Raw genomic sequence first — 16020 nt, 5'->3', positions numbered from 1 at the left:
TATCATCATCCATCTAGATTCCTTTGGTCACACCTCTGGGGTTCGCTATACCTGCACTGAGCATAGTGTGGATGAACCCCATATTGGATGTGTTGCAGAGACTGGGCAGGCCAAAATGGCAAAGGGGTGTAGGGAGATGAATCTCCCCTCTGAATCTTGAGATTACTCAAGCTATCAACTGCAAGGTATCCAAAGCAGTACACTCATGAATGGTAGTAAGAAAAGACATCCTAAAGCTGTAATGCACTGCTCTTTCATAGAGTGGGCCATGCTTACAATTCTACTTCCTGTCTGTAGGTGGCGCTACCCTAGTATGTACTGGCTAAAGTTAAGAGGCTTGGAAAAGCATTCTTCCTTCCCCTCCTCCCTAGGGGCAAAAACATCAGGGAGAACAAAAGGGTATTTGAATAGAAAATACAGGCTCCATCTGATGTTTGGGTCAAGAAACCCCAGAGGCTAATTTCCAAAAATTCTGGCTTCAAATCCACTGACCTGCTATCTCCCCCTTCCCCTACCCCATTATGCTGGGTTATTAGGGTGACACAGAATACCCCCCCATCCTGTGCGGGCTAACCCCTCAGTTTCCACCCTATCAGCCAGGAGCATGAAAACCCCCAGGGTCAGATTAAAAATCAGTTTGAAAGTTAGGAGGGGGTTGGGGTGGGCAGCCTATAAGGTGCTGCTTTCCTACTTGCTGAAATGCTGGTCTAAAAACTACCTCAGTTGCAAATTGGAACTTCAAATGGCTACCCCGTGCTTGAGAGCCACATGAGGGTGGGATAGGGGTGTAGCCACAACTGGAAGCAGTGGGCATTATAGGGGAAATATATACTTTACCTTCTCTTTGGAGACTTGGAGACTCAGGGAATCAGCCGTGGGAGGCAGAAGCCAGGGAACAGCTTGCAATGAGGGTGCAGGGCAGGCGGACATGCTCTCCTGGTGCGTGGGCCCCCAACACCTGGAAAACTTCCTATCTTCACTCAAAGGCTATCTTAAAAGAAGATCAAGGACTCTATCTTCCATAGTGACTTGCAAAAAATGTAAGATTAAATTTAATATCCAAAAACTCCAAGTACCATATTATATAATATTTATTAATAATCACTTGAAGTAGAGGAAATAAAAAGACAAAAGTAAAAGCCTGAGTAAAGAGTTTTCCTGACCTCGTTAGCAGAAGAAGAGTGTGTGAGGGAGGGGTTACAGAAACTTTATCTCCAAAATGTAAGCACATAATGTGAGGACAAAAGTGAGATTCTAGGAAATGGAGTCCTGGGGTACAAAATTCTAATTACACACATGTGACACTCTCGTCTCTGAACACCACGCTTTTTCACTTCTCTTCAGTGCCTTCAGTGTTTTCATCTCTGTTTCCTGGCTTCTTTAGTTTCCTTCTCATTTGAGCTCAAGTCCTACTTTCTGCACCAAGTCTTATCTAATGCTTGTGCCTATGCTCTTAAATTTCCCCTGTTCAACCTCTGTAAATGCATGGTTATTTGTATGTCGTTGCCTTCTAATTAGAATGTGAATTCCTTAAGGGCAGAGACTCTCTACCTTTCTTGGAATCCCTAGAGTTTAGCACAGTGTCTAGTATATGAAGTATGCACTTATCATTTTTTTTTTTTTACATTTTTACTTTCCATCTTAGAATCAATACTATGTATTGGTTCCAGGCAGAAGAGTGGTAAGGGCTAGGCAATGGGGATCAAGTGACTTGCCCAGGCTCACACAGCTAGGAAGTGTCTAGCACTTCCCGTCTCTGGGTCTGGCTCTTAATCCACTGAGCCACCCAGCTGCCCCTCACTTATTAATTATTTGATTATTAATACTTTTTCCTTGCTCATGTAGTCTTTTAGATAACACATTGTGTATTTTAGAACAGAACCTCCTAAAAGACAGAGGTTATTTTTGCTTTTGTGCCTTGAAGCACTTAGCACTGCCCCTCACACAAGGTAAGCATTAGAACTGCTTGTTGACCGAATGACTTACTGGAGAAGGGAGAAACTGATGGCAGGGAGACAAATCAGAGGCTATTATTATATCCAGGAGATAGATGTGGATTTGTATGAGACCAGAAACTCTGTGAGTGCAGAGAATAGCTGTTAGGGAGACAATTGACCAATTTTAGCAGGTGACTTGAGATATGGTGTGATAGAGTGAAGAATCATGGTGTTAGAGATAGTTGTGCCCTCAACAGTTATAGGGGAATTTGGGCTAGTTTGGAAGCAGGATGATCAGTTTCTTTAGGGATAAAGGAGAAGTAGAGAGAAAGGAGAATGAAGGCCATTTGCAATTAAGTTGGTCATTTGACCTTAGAAAGCTGATTTAGTGGATTAGTGGTTTGAGGAGCCAGATTGAAAGGGTTTTTGAAGTGAGAGGATTGGTGAGGAATTGGGGGTAGTGAAAATATTTAACTTGGAGCTTTGTAGTAGAAGAGATGGTAGGGTAATAGTTTAACAACTGGCTTTCTGAGAAGGAAAAACAGTATTCATAGCATAGAAGTTTAATCTGGATTAAAATTAAATAATAAATATTTTAATTAAAATTAAAAATTAAATTAAAAAATTAAAAAAAACCTTAAAATAAAAAATCTAGACAACCAAAATAAATCAAGTCCTGATTTGTAGCTTTATGGCTATTTTCAGGGTGAAAATGCTCACTTTGAAAATTTAGCAATCGACTCTCACTTGCTCTAGCACATTTCATGGTTAAGTGAAGGTTTTTTAAGGATGGGGGAAACCTGGGAATGTTTGTAGGCAACAGAGTTATAATGTGTAGGATTGACAAGAGGGAGTGCTGATGGAGCAACATCCTTGGAAGAGTTGGCAGAGGGGTGGAATCAAGGACAAAAAATAGATAAAGAGGACGAGATTAGAGCAAAGCAGTATGTCAACATTGTGCAATAGTTTTGAATTTTGGATTGGAAAGTGAGAGAACAGACTGGCCTTTTCTCATCTAGTGGAGGAGAGTTCTCTGAATATATTATGAGTGGGATAGGTTGTATGTCCCTAGGATTAACTCTCACCAAACACACCTGGAATTTTTCTTTAAAAGTTTTATGATTCTTAGAGGTGAGGATGGAGAGGAGATATAATCAGTTTCGCAAGTCTTTTTTCTTTCTTTCTCTAGCTCATTTTAGAGATGAGGAAACCAAGCCAAATAGGGTTAAGTGACTTGTCCAGGGTCACATAGCTAGTAAGTACTGTCTAGGACCAGATTTGAACTCAGGAAGATGGATCTTCCTTGACTCTAGGCTTGGCATTTGTAAGGATGATTTCTGGGCTGTAGATGGAAAGCAATCAAACAGGACCACCTTGGGGGGGGATGGGTAGTCTATTGGGCCAGTTGCTGCCAGTTCCCCCAGGAGGTTGGCCTGAGAAGATCCTTACAAAAGGGCTCAAATGCTATGGCTCCCTAATGGGAATCAAATCAAAGTCTCTCAAACTGATGGATAAGTCAAGAGATGAAGTTCTGCCAGTTGAGTGGATATTACAGGCTAACAAGTGTGATCCACAGATAAGATTATATGTGGATATCTACAGAAATCCCTCTAATCAAGATTCCCTCACTAACTGCCAAGCCTTGTTATGATGAAGGATTCTACTCAGGGATGTATGAAGTTGTAACTGATCAACGGTATAAACCAAGGCTTTAATGTAACAAAGGTAACTTCTTTAGTTTATCTGGGAAAGATATAAACAGGGAAGGTAAATGGTATATGGGTTTGATGGGAGAGAAGAGAGGGATGAGGTAAATTCTATCAACTAATCAAGATAGATCAGAGGCTGGCCTTCCCTTTCTGGGGTAGGCCCTTCTCAGAGTTCCACTCTATGTCTAACTTCTGTTTCTAGTGACTAGCTAAATAAATGAAAAGTAAGCTTGGCAGATTGATGACAGGTATTGGTTGTAGATCTTCTGTAATGATTTGATGATGTTAATCTTGATATCAGTTGATGATCTCTCTCTCTCTCTCTCTCTCTCTCTCTCTCTCTCTCTCTCTCTCTCTCTCTCTCTCTCTCTCTCTCTCCCTGCAGCAGAGAGCAGGCTATTGAACCAGAGTCACAGCTTGAATCAGCACAGTAGAACAGGCAATCATAATCCTGATATGGATCATCAAGGGTTCTATGGAGAGTCCTACTTTGACCTCCCTCCACCCTTGACCCAAACTCAGGACTAAGTTGAGTTGCCTGGGGCTCACTCCCTTATATAGTGCTGTTCTAACTGGCCCCAACTGCCTTCTAGTTTCTTTGGGTTCCGAAATCTGAACCCCATCTTCTTGCTACTTGCAGAAATGGTTACACATTCTAGCCACTCTACCATCTAGGTAGGCCAGCAAGGAGACCAACTAATAAACCTTATGTAAAGGGAATTTCTTGAGTATCTCACAAATGAGAAAAAAAGGATCCAGCAAACCTGGTCACATGTGCTTTCTAAGTTTGAGCCTACTTTCTCTGGGATTTACAGGTCCTTTTGGAAGATTGTCAGAGACTTTTTTGGGGGGGGATGTCTTGTGTCAACTGTTCTTCTTCTTTCACCTTAATAACTAAATTTGATTCTTGACTGATAATCTTGGATGAAAGCATACTGGTGGGGACTCTATTGATTGACTTAACTATTAACCATTTCAAAATTGGATTAAATTTTATATAGTTATACAGTTACCCTTTCCACATTGCAGGAGCTAGGGCACAGCATCTCTGAATTCTGGAAAATCTGTGTAAGATCTTTTGGTCCTCTCTTTCTACCAGAGAAGAAGTCTGATTTTTCTTTTCTTTTATGGGGTGTTAACAGTACCTTATTGTAAAATTTGAGTTAAATATGCATTTCTGACTTTCTACACTTTTTCTGTGCCCTCTGCTGACCTTTGTGTGTCAGCTACGGCTTCCACAAAACTCCCCCCAAATTCCTATTTAATTTCTTATGCTTACCTGCAATATATTGAAACTGTGATGGGGAAAGTTAGGATGTGGAAAGGCAACTATATTTGATTTAGGTAATATATTTAGAAATTCAAAACTCACTTTGCAAGTTCAGTATGGGAGAGACATGGTTAAAGAGTGTCTAATTGAAAGTTTGGGACTTTTAGTAGATAGCGAGCTTGACATGAATCATCAGTTCAATATGGCAGCCAAAAGGCTATTGTAATCTTAGGCTATAGTAAGGGAGTCATGTTGTCTAGGACTAGGGAAGTGGTAGTCCTCCTGTATACTCTGCCTTGGTTGGTCCACACTGGGAATGCGGGGTTCAGTTCTAGGAACCATAATTTAGGGAGGATGTTGATAAACTGGAACAGAGCAACCTGGAGGATGAAAAGTCTCTAGTTCACTTCACTTAAAGTTTTTTTTTGTGTGTTTTTAAAGAGTGGGTCTCATTGTCTCAGCTAGACCAGATATTCAGCGGATTCCATTATTGATTGGCATGGAAGGTTTGACCTCCCTTTCTGATCTGAGCCAGTTCATCCCTCCAAAGGCAACCTGGTGGCCCCCATCCCCTATTCCTGGGGGTTTAATATATTGGTGCAGATCTTAACCCTACTATAGCTCAGAACTCCCAAACTCAATTTACCCTCCAGTCTTAGCTTCCTGATTATAAAAAATTACAAATATGGGCTACCCAAACCTGGAACCGTTGAAGGATCTATGGCTTCTTAGTCCTGAAAAGATAAAGGTTCAAAGTGGGATAAGATAGATGCAGGATTGTATTAGAACCAGCTATTGTTAAATTTTTAGTGTGAACACTTATTCTTCAGAAATTGGAATACAGTATAAATCAGGGCTTGCTTCATTGTTTTGTAGGTTGTCTAGACTTAGGAAAGTAAAGGAGAAAATGTTAATAATGGATATTAAACTTATGTGTGTCATGCACATTGCCTCTCCCTCTTTCCTTCCAAAGCTAGTTGTATACATTTATCAGCACACTCTTGGATAGCTCTCTTCATATATTTGAAGGGTTATCTCTGGAAGAGGTAGTAGATTTATTCTTGGCACCATGGACGGAACTAAGAAAAATGTTTGAAAACAAATGAAAGGTAATCAAGGTTTAATGTAAAGATGCTTTTTAAAAGGTCCTTTATCTTCTGTCTTAGAATTAGCACTATGTATAGGTTTTAAAGCAGAAGAGAAGGGCTAGGCAACAGGGCTTAAGAGACTTGCCCAGAGTCACAGCTAGGAAGTGTTTGAGGTTAGCTCTGAATCCAGGACCACCCATCTCTATGTCTGGCTCTCAGTACATTGACCCATCTAGCTGCCCCCACTTTCTATAAGGGACATTATAATTTCCACATTTGTTGAGAGTAAGGGGAAGGTGATGCCAGTTTTTTTATTGGTTCTTTTAAAAAATTATTTTTATTGTCATGCAAAATATACTTCCATATTGATTACTGTTGTAAGAGCAAACTCATATATAACCCAAACTCTAAAATAAAACCACAAATACATTGATGTGAAAGACAAATTTAATAGTTCTTTCTCTGGAGTTGGATAGCATTCCCCATCATAAGGATGTCAGGATTGTCCCAGATCATTGCATTGCTGAGAGTAGCCAGGTTTTCACAGATAATCATCACCCAATGATTGAATGTTGTTATTGTGTACAATATTCTCCTAGTTCTGCCTATTTCTCTCTATATCAGTTTCTGTAGATCTTTCCAGCTTCTTCTGAAACCATCTTGTTTATCATTTCTTATAGCATGATAATATTCCATCACCAACATGTACCACAAGTTGTTCAGCTATTCCCCAATTGATGGACATCCTCATAATTTCCAATTCTTTGCCACTACAAATAGAGCAGCTATAAATACTTTTGTACAAGTAGGTTCTTTCCCCTTTTTTATTATCTCTGGGATACAGACCCAGGAGTGACATTACTGGATCAAAGGGTAGGCACAGTTTTAAACCCCTTTGTGTAGGGGTTAAAATTAAGGTTGGACTAAATGTAAGAGAATGTAGTTGCTGAAATCAATATATCTCAAGTCAAATTACTTTTTAGAAGCTTTATTTACAAAATAGAGGAAAAGAGTAAAGTAGAGAAATGAGAAAGAGGGTAGAGAAGGTATCTATCCTGTCACTAAATAATTACTCTGGCCCAGTTTGAACCAGGCAGAGCTCGTTAACCCTCCACCAAAGGACTCTCAGCCAGAGGGTCATTTAGCTGGAGGACCCAGGGGTGAATAATCATGTGGCCTCCTCCAGCAATCAATCTCTCCAGAAGCCAGGAAAGGAGTCAAACTTTTCACTCACCCACGTGGTAGTCTAAAGGGGAAAATCTTACCAAATGTCTTACCAAATGCAGTTCAAGTGCTAGAGTCCCACCTCCTCTATGATCCAGATTCAGGACAAAGGATCATGGCCACAGGAAGTTTTTGTCACTTTTAAAGACCCTTCTTTGCATCACTTCCTGTTTTTTTATCCTTTATGGGGATCAATAGCAGTCTATAACTTTGCTTATGGGGGCAGTAGATCATTTCTGAGTTGTCACCCACTTTAGCACATGGGTTGCAGACCTCCCCCACTTAGATGTTAAGTAGTGTAAGGATGGGATTTGTGCAAGGGGGATAGGACAAAAGGAGCCAGAGAAATAGTAGATGACAGTTGGTGACAGTTACTGGCAGTCGAGACCAGAGGAAATTCTGGGAGATTCTCTGGAGGGAGAGAGAGGAGAAGGTCTTTGGGCGGAGGACTGTGAGGAGAGAGGAGGAGGACATCTCAGCTCGAATCTAGTCCTGAGGGCTTCCTGAGGATTTTTCTTTGGACAATGAAACCCTGATTCCTTGGTTAAAGATTCCATCGCTTCTCACCCAGCAAGACTTCAATCATAGAGTGAGCTAAGTTTTTGGACTCCACTTTGGGAGCAATCTCTTAGTCTCCTTCCCCCCATTACCCAACCTTGCTGAGAGACCCTTTCTAACTTACAATTATAGAAAGGATAGAAATAGAAATAAAAATAGAAATGGAAGGAGAAGAGGTGAGGGAAGAAGTTTGGGAGTGGGAACCCCAAAGGTTCCCACCTGAGTGACAGACCCCATAGAAATAGAGAAGAGGGAACCCTAAAATCCCTCTGTCCTTCATCCCTTTCCCCAACCCCTAAATTGCAAATAATAAAAGCCATTCATTAGTCAGACAGTGTTCCAGAGTGCCTGAGAGACAACGAGTGGGAGGGGAATCACAGCTTGGTCTGGCTGCCTCCATCTTGAAGCTAAACCACCCACTGTGAAGTAGACTGACCTTGGGGGAGGTTTGTGTGAACCCTGCCTTCATTCAGAATCAGATTGGGGTACCCCTTACCTCATCTTATAGGGAAGCCTTGCCCCCAACTCCTGTGGTGCGGCACTACAATCTGTGTCACCCAGTTTTGGGGTGACATCCTGTTGAAGTCTCCCAGTGTATATTTTGCAGGAGGGGAGATCTAGAAGAGAGTCTCACCCTCATAGATCTCTATCTCCCCTCTATAAAACATTGGTTTCTGGCTCCTCATTATTATTACAGTAGGGGTGTCTTCCCTTTTGGCTGATTAAATTTAAAAGTAGGCAGGGGAGAGTTAATCCCATCTTCACATTTGGGTATAGTTCCATATTACCTTCCAGAATTGTTGGATCAGTTCACAATTCCACCAACAATGTAGTAGTGTTCCAATTTTGCCACATCCTCTCCAACATTTACCACTTTCCTTTACTGCCATGTTGGCCAATCTGATAGGGGTGAGGTAGTCCCTCAGTGTTACTTTAATGTGCATTTTTCTAAGAATGATTTAAACATTTTTTAATATGATTATTGATGACTTTGATTTCTTCATCTGAAAATTGCTTGTTTATATCCTTCGACTGTTTATTATTTGGGGAATGGGGATGGATGCCATTTCAACTAGCAGCCTTGGATAAGAAGTACAAGGATTCAAGGTGGTCTCTTTTTCATTCTCTTTATCTATGAGACATGTCTTAGGCTAGAATTATGTCTATCTACCACTTGTCAGATATCTGTAGTCTATAATAATAAGTTTAGAAAAAGCTATATTTCCAGCTTATTTATAGGGGGAAGGTTTGGGGGCAGCTAGGTGGCACAGTGAATGGAGCATTGAGTCTTGAGTCAGGAAGACCTGATTTCAAATCTAGCCTTAGACACCAGCTCTGTGTCCCTGGGCAAGTCACTTAACCTTATTTGCCTCAGTTTCCTCATGTGTAAAATGAGCTGGAGAAAGAAATAGCAAAACCACTCCCCAAGAAAACCCCAAAAGAGTTGGGCACAATTGAAACAACTGAACAAAAAGTGTTATTTAACTCCTGCCAGTTTGTCTTCTTCCCCTAAGCTGGTTATACAAATATCATCCACTGATAGCTAGTTAACCTCTTTAGCAAAGTAAACAGATCAGAGAAATTATACAGATTAGGACAAACAATACAAGACACCCAAGTAAAAGAGCACTTGGAAATTAACTTGACCCAGTTCAACTAAGGGAAAATGATGGGATGGACCATGGGGAAGAATTGAGGAAGAGCTCTAGGAATGGGAAGCAGTATATATTTCTTGATTCTGCTAAATGAAGTCTGGTACATAAGGAGGGACCTGCTCAATAAATAGTTCTTTGGAATGAATGTCAAATTCATTTCTGCAGAAGTTTGCCTTCTTTTCATTAGACAGTGAAGAATGGCATAGAGTATGTAGTAATTTAATTTGAACTTGAATGTAATCTTTGCCCTTAGTTGCCAAGAGGCTCTTGCTTAAACCAGCACTGGCAATAATGATCTCATTCCAGGTATCTTTGAACACCTATTTCTTTGTTACTTTTTATTTTTTTCTGTTTTTAAAAATAATTCTTATTTTATATTATGCTATAAAAATTACCCCAAGTCCGTTTTGGTAGCAGGCACCATGGAACCCTAAATAAATTTATGTCAGTGGAATTTAATCAAAGATTGACCTTCTGTATTAACACAGATGAGAGCTTTTTAGGGAGCAGTAGTTTATCTTACAAGACTGATAACCTGATCTATCTGAAGACAGGGTCCAGACAGACTTTAAGCAGAGGCCATAAAATCCTTAGGCTCTTGGGTTGGTTAGTAGATAGAGCACCATCAGGAAGATTTCTCATGCTGAGTTCAAATCCTCAGATATTTAGTATCTGTTGACCCTGGGCAAATCACTTCACCTTGTTTGCCTCAGTTTCCTCATCTGTAAAATGAGCTGGAGAAGAAATGGCAAACCACTCCAGTATTTTACTGAGGAAATCCCAAATGGGGTTATGAGAAATTAAGTGACTGAAATTAGTGAACAAAACAAAAACTAGGCATCTAATCTATTATTAACTCCAAGATAAAGAAACTCCCTCAGCCAATGTAAGTTGACATCATTAATTTATAGTCTTAGAGAAATGCTTAGAACATGGAGAAGTTACCAAAGGTTCACACAGACATACACATCAGAGGCAGGACCTTAATTCAAGTCTTCCTGGTTCTAGGCAGCTAGGTGGCACAATGGAATGGCACTGGACCTGGAATGATGAGGGATCATCTTCATGAGTACAAATTCAGCCTCAGACACTTATTGTGTGTGTGTGACCCTGGGCAAGTCACTTACCCTGTTAGTCTCAGTTTCCTCACCTGTAAAATGAGATGGAGAAGGAAATGGCAAACCACTCCAGTATCATTGCTGAGAAAACCCCAAACTGGGGTCATGAAGAATTAGGCACAAATGAAATGATTGAATGATAAGAACAAACTTCCTAGATCCAATGCCAGCTCTTCTTCCACTACCACACCCTACCCCTCTAAATCCCCTCTTATAGTCCCAAATATTACAGGAAGACCCTGCAATTGTCAGGCACCTCTTACCTAATAAAGGGGGGGGGAACCCACAGTTGTGAAAGCAAAAGGCATGTTGATTGTAGCAATCCAGGTATACATTAATCTTGATATTATTTTAAGAGTGCTCAAAAATGACTCTTGTATTGCTTATGATTGATTTCTGTAACCTTGAGTTGAATTAAACCCCAACCTTGCCAAATTCCTAGCCCTTACCTAAGACTACACTCTGGAAGACTGGTCAGTTATCTCAGCCTCCTTATTCTATCAAAAACAACCAATCGACATTTGTATCAAGACCTTAGGCCTCATGGATTCCTGATCTACATGTTTGCTCTACCTGTTATTTTAGGTTCCAACAGTTTGTATAGCCTGATGATTACGTATGTATCAGACCACTTGGCTCTCCCCTTCCCTCCTATATGGTGGTAACCCCAATAAAAGTAGCTATGTGACAGTTGAGAAAAAAGCTCTTGATCATCAGAGCTTTGAACCATCTAAGCTTTCCACCACCAGAGCTTACTCGCTGTCTGTCTACCTTATCCCGAAACTTTCTATGTCTGCGTATCTTTATTCTTGCCTTATGTTCTCTTTCCACTAGTTTTTAACCCACTACTCATTTTCACTCAGTCCTTGGTTCCCCTTTCTAAGTGTCCAACCCACTAGGAATCTTCGTGGAGCTGCTGGACAGCTTCATAGATATTGAGTTTCCAGTTTCCTGAGGCAGGGAGAAAGTTTCTTGCTCCCAAGGAATATATTAGCAATAATGGTGGTTGAGGTCTCCCAGGACTTTGCCTCCTGCTTTTCTCCATCCATTGCTCTGCTGTATTCTTATTTCTCTTGCCAACTCTGCTTTCACTCCTCTGCCTTTACTAGTTTCCCATATTCTCCCCCTTTTGGAACATACAGAGAGTCCTAATGAAAACAGCTGAGTTCAGTCATTAGCTGTTTGCCCCTGGGCATGTCACTTAAGCTCAGCCTCAGTTTCCTTGCTGTAAAATGGGAATAATAATAGCACCTACCTCCATCAAAAGATTGTCATGAAGATAAAATGAGATCATGTTTATAAAGGAATTACCTAAATATTAGCTATTACTATTATTATCATCTTATTTGGGATCAATTTCTTCCCAGATATATTGAACAAGCATTCATCCTAGACCAGATGAATGTTATTTCTTCCCTGAAGGGGACCACAGCCTAGTTACGGACTCCCTCCCATAAAGAAGAGACCCAAAAGGGCAGTTAGGTGGCTCCATGGTTCAAACACCAGAATTGGAGTTGGAAAGTCCTGGGTTCAAATCTGACCTCAGACCTAAAATCTGACCTAGTTGTGTGACCCTGGGCAAGTCACTTAATGCTGCTATTATGAAGATAGAAAGTGGTTAAAAAAAGTTCCAAGTGTTAAAAAAAAAGAAGAGATCCAAAGGGATAGCTAGATAACCAAATGTATAGAGTGCAGGTCATGGAATTGGGAGGGCTTGAGTTCAGATTTGGCCTTAGACACTTCCTAGCTGTGTGACCCTGGGCAAGTCACTTAACATCCCTGTTACTAAGACAGAAAATGTTAAAAAAAAAAGAGGGGATTAAAGAACTAGCTGTTCAAGGATCCATTCCCTTGAATAGCGTGTTAATCTCACAAAGCAGCAGACCTGTTGGTGGGTTCAAATTACAGGGTGCTTGAAATCACCAATTGAGGGGATTTATAAGATTGTTCTTCCCCTTCCTTGCCCCTAATAAATAGCCAAGTTTTTTCTGGAAGGATAAACAGGAATGTGTAGAACTCAGCAACCTCATTGCTCCCAGCCCCAAAGGGGTAGCTGTTGTTCAGCACAGCTGGTTGCAAACCTGACTTTCCTGTGCATGCAGTTGGTATAAGGTTTTTATTTCTGGGGCAGGATGGAAAGGCACTTCAAAGCAAGGCTTCTTCACTCAAGCCGGTGCAATAGGGAAACATCCACAAGATGGAGAGAAACAGCCGGATCTCACAACCGTGACTGAAGATTATTTATAGTGGTCTTGCAAACTAATAAACTTCTCAGCTTTGGTCTTGTAGGCTTTCAGGGGATAATGTTGCTGAAACAAGGGCTGGGAAAAAGGGGAAGAAGGGAAGAGGAGGAAGGGGAGGAGATAAGAAATGGGAAGGGAAGGCAAGAGAAGGAAGGAATGAGCAGGGGAGAAGAAGGGGATAGTGGGGAAAGGAAGGAATGGACTTAGGGAGGGGGAAGTAACTGATATTTCTAGGGATGCAGTTAGGAGCCAAGGGAGAAGCTAATTCCTGACATAAAGAAACTTGAACAAAAAAGCAAAACCCAATTATATTGAAGGACTCGATGGAGTTAAAGGAATTAGTGCTTTTTTGTCTTTGTATCCTCAGCACCTAGGACAGAGCCTGTCATATCATAAGTATTTTTAACAAACATTTGATTGAGTTGCAATGCCATCATCTCTTAAGTATTCATCACTTTAATATTTCTGAATCGAAAGGGCGATGTGGTAGCGGGAAAAGGCACTCAATTAAATATCAAATTTGAGTTCTCATTCTGGCCATGTGGTTTGAGGATGCCACTTGTTCTTTGCTGGGCTTCAGTTTATCTGTAAAAGTATGGGGTTGGACTAGATGAGCTCTAAAGTGTCTCCCAGTTCTGTAATTTTATGTTTGTCTCATTTGACAGTGAGGACAGAGAAAGAGTTGAGCGATTATTTGGAAAAAATTTCACTAATTTTTTTGAAAAAAAATTCACGAAACTTTACTGAAATTTATGTGATGAATATTTATTGAAGATGCTCAAGACCTACTTTCTAACACAATGTTTATTTCAGGCGTTGGTCTGGTACTTCTTCTCAGATGCTAAATCTTTTAAGTCTGAAGATAAATAGGAGGTTTTCCTTTCATTCATTGAGTTCACATACACACGCCACCCGTCTTGTCACCCAGTGATTGGGATGCTGCTTTGTTTGCAGGAACACTGATGTTATGTAGTTGGTGAACATGCTCGGAACGGTCTCTGTATCTATCCTTTGAGGAGTTCGGTAAATTGGACATTCATAAAGACTTTTTTTTTGCTTATCCCAGAAAATATGAGTTGAGCTACCAATCTTGGTTTGAAACAAGAAAAAAAAAAACCAAGCACTCAGATTACACATTTCAGAGAAACTCTTAAGAATATTTTCTATTTGCTAGATTGGAGATATTTTATTATAAACTCAATGCATGAAAGGCCAGATAGTAACATATCTGATATTGAGTATTATGGCAGAAAAAACAGATCAGCACAAATCATCATGGCCATGCTTTTCTGTAGGATAATAATTGCTGTTACATCTATGGCACTTCATTGTTTGTAAGATATTTTCATCACAACTCTGAGGTAGATAACGGGAATCTGATAATTCCCATTTTACCAAAAAAAAGGGGGAGATTTCATGCATAAGCTAGGTCTTGACTAATAGTTTGAATAATGTATGCCCTGAAGTAGTTTTATGTATCTGAATTTGCACTATTTGGAGTATGTATACATATATATATATACATACATAAACACATGTATATATTTATATGAAACATGGTCATCTATCTGTTCTAGCTCAATGAATATATAAAGTACAAATTCAAATAATGTTGACCATTTCAGGGGATTCATTATTTGAACTAACTGAGATATAGCTGTACTCTAGGGATGTACCATGGATCAATGGATCTGCCATCTTGCCAGTGTGGCTGTTTTCTACAACTGAACAGATGGCCTGCCAATGTCAGATGCTTCTTGTCCCATTTTCTCCCATAAGTTAACTTGATGGGGGAAGGGAATAGTGGTAAATATTTAACAACCAGCTTTCTAGGGGAAAAAAGTAGGTCAGGACATACTTTTTTTTCTTTTTAAACCCTTACCATTTGTCTTAGAATCAATATATTTATATATTTATATATTTATACTTCTAAGGCAGAAGAGAGGTAAGGCCATTTAACCCTGAGACAATGGGGGTTAAGTGATATGCATGGGGTCATACAGCTGGGAAGTGTCTGAGGCCACATTTGAACCCAGGACCTCCTGTCAATAGGCCTGGCTCTCTATCCACTGAGCCACCTGGTTGCTCTATCAGGACATACTTTTGGCATTTAATCTGGATTATTAACATTTCCTCCATCAGCTTTTTAAATCTAGACAATAAACAAAATAAAAAAATTAGGCTCTGATTTCTAGCTTTTGATAATTTCTGAAGTATAAATGTTCACATTGAAAATGGAACAGTCAGTTCTCTTCTGCCATTTGGAGATGGCTACTGTAGGCTCTTTAGAGGGGGCCTTTTTTTCCTCTTGACATTGTGAAGATTCATTCTTTCTTGGCTTTTTGGTTAAGATCAAATATATGCTATTAACCAAAGAAAGTTAAATAATGTTTAATGACCTCAAGAAATACAGTAAGTGTCAAGATGAATGATGTTCATCAATGATATAAACTTATATTTATAAAATATATCCAGTTGACTATAGGTATAAATATCAAGAAACATGAAATAGGATCATATGTAATAAATCTATTTTGCTAACTCACTTTATAAAGCATAAATCCTGTCTCCATTGATTTATCATCATCAAGACTTTTATTTATAGGGGCAGCTCAATGGCTCAGTGCATATAGAAAGGCGGCAGAAGATACTGAGTTCAATTTGGCCTTAGACACTTCCTACCTGTGTGACCCCATTTGCCAAGCCACTTTTCTGCCTTGAAATGGACACTTAGCATCAATTCTGAAAAAGAAGGTAAGAGTTAAAAAAAACTTAGATATCAAACTATCTCACTTAGGTGATGGGACCATAAATATTTCAGTTCTACCTAAGAACATCATAGAGTCATAGTTGGCAGTAAGCTCCAACTTTCAACTTGGATAGTCTAGGCTCATAATCTGCAACCAACCTTTCAAGACTCCCACAATCTATGCATATTTATTGAAAACAGAGTCCTTTCTCTGTTCTTATTAGTGGAATGTCTGATATATCCTCCATGACTGGATTCTTTTTCAAGTGGATTTTTTTGTAAGAAGGAATTGGAGTAATAAGGGCTCAGTTCATTCTAAGCATCAACCTAGTAGTGCTTGGCACATAGTAGAATCTTAAATGCTTAATCACTGATTGATATGTAACTTGTAAGAATTTGTTGAAAATAAAAGGATTTTACTCTCTCTCTCTCTCTCTCTCTCTCTCTCTCTCTCTCTCTCTCTCTCTCT

Source organism: Gracilinanus agilis, chromosome 4 (genome assembly GCF_016433145.1).
Source record: "Gracilinanus agilis isolate LMUSP501 chromosome 4, AgileGrace, whole genome shotgun sequence".
NCBI lineage: Eukaryota > Metazoa > Chordata > Mammalia > Didelphimorphia > Didelphidae > Gracilinanus > Gracilinanus agilis.
Note: the sequence above shows the minus strand (reverse complement) of the source record.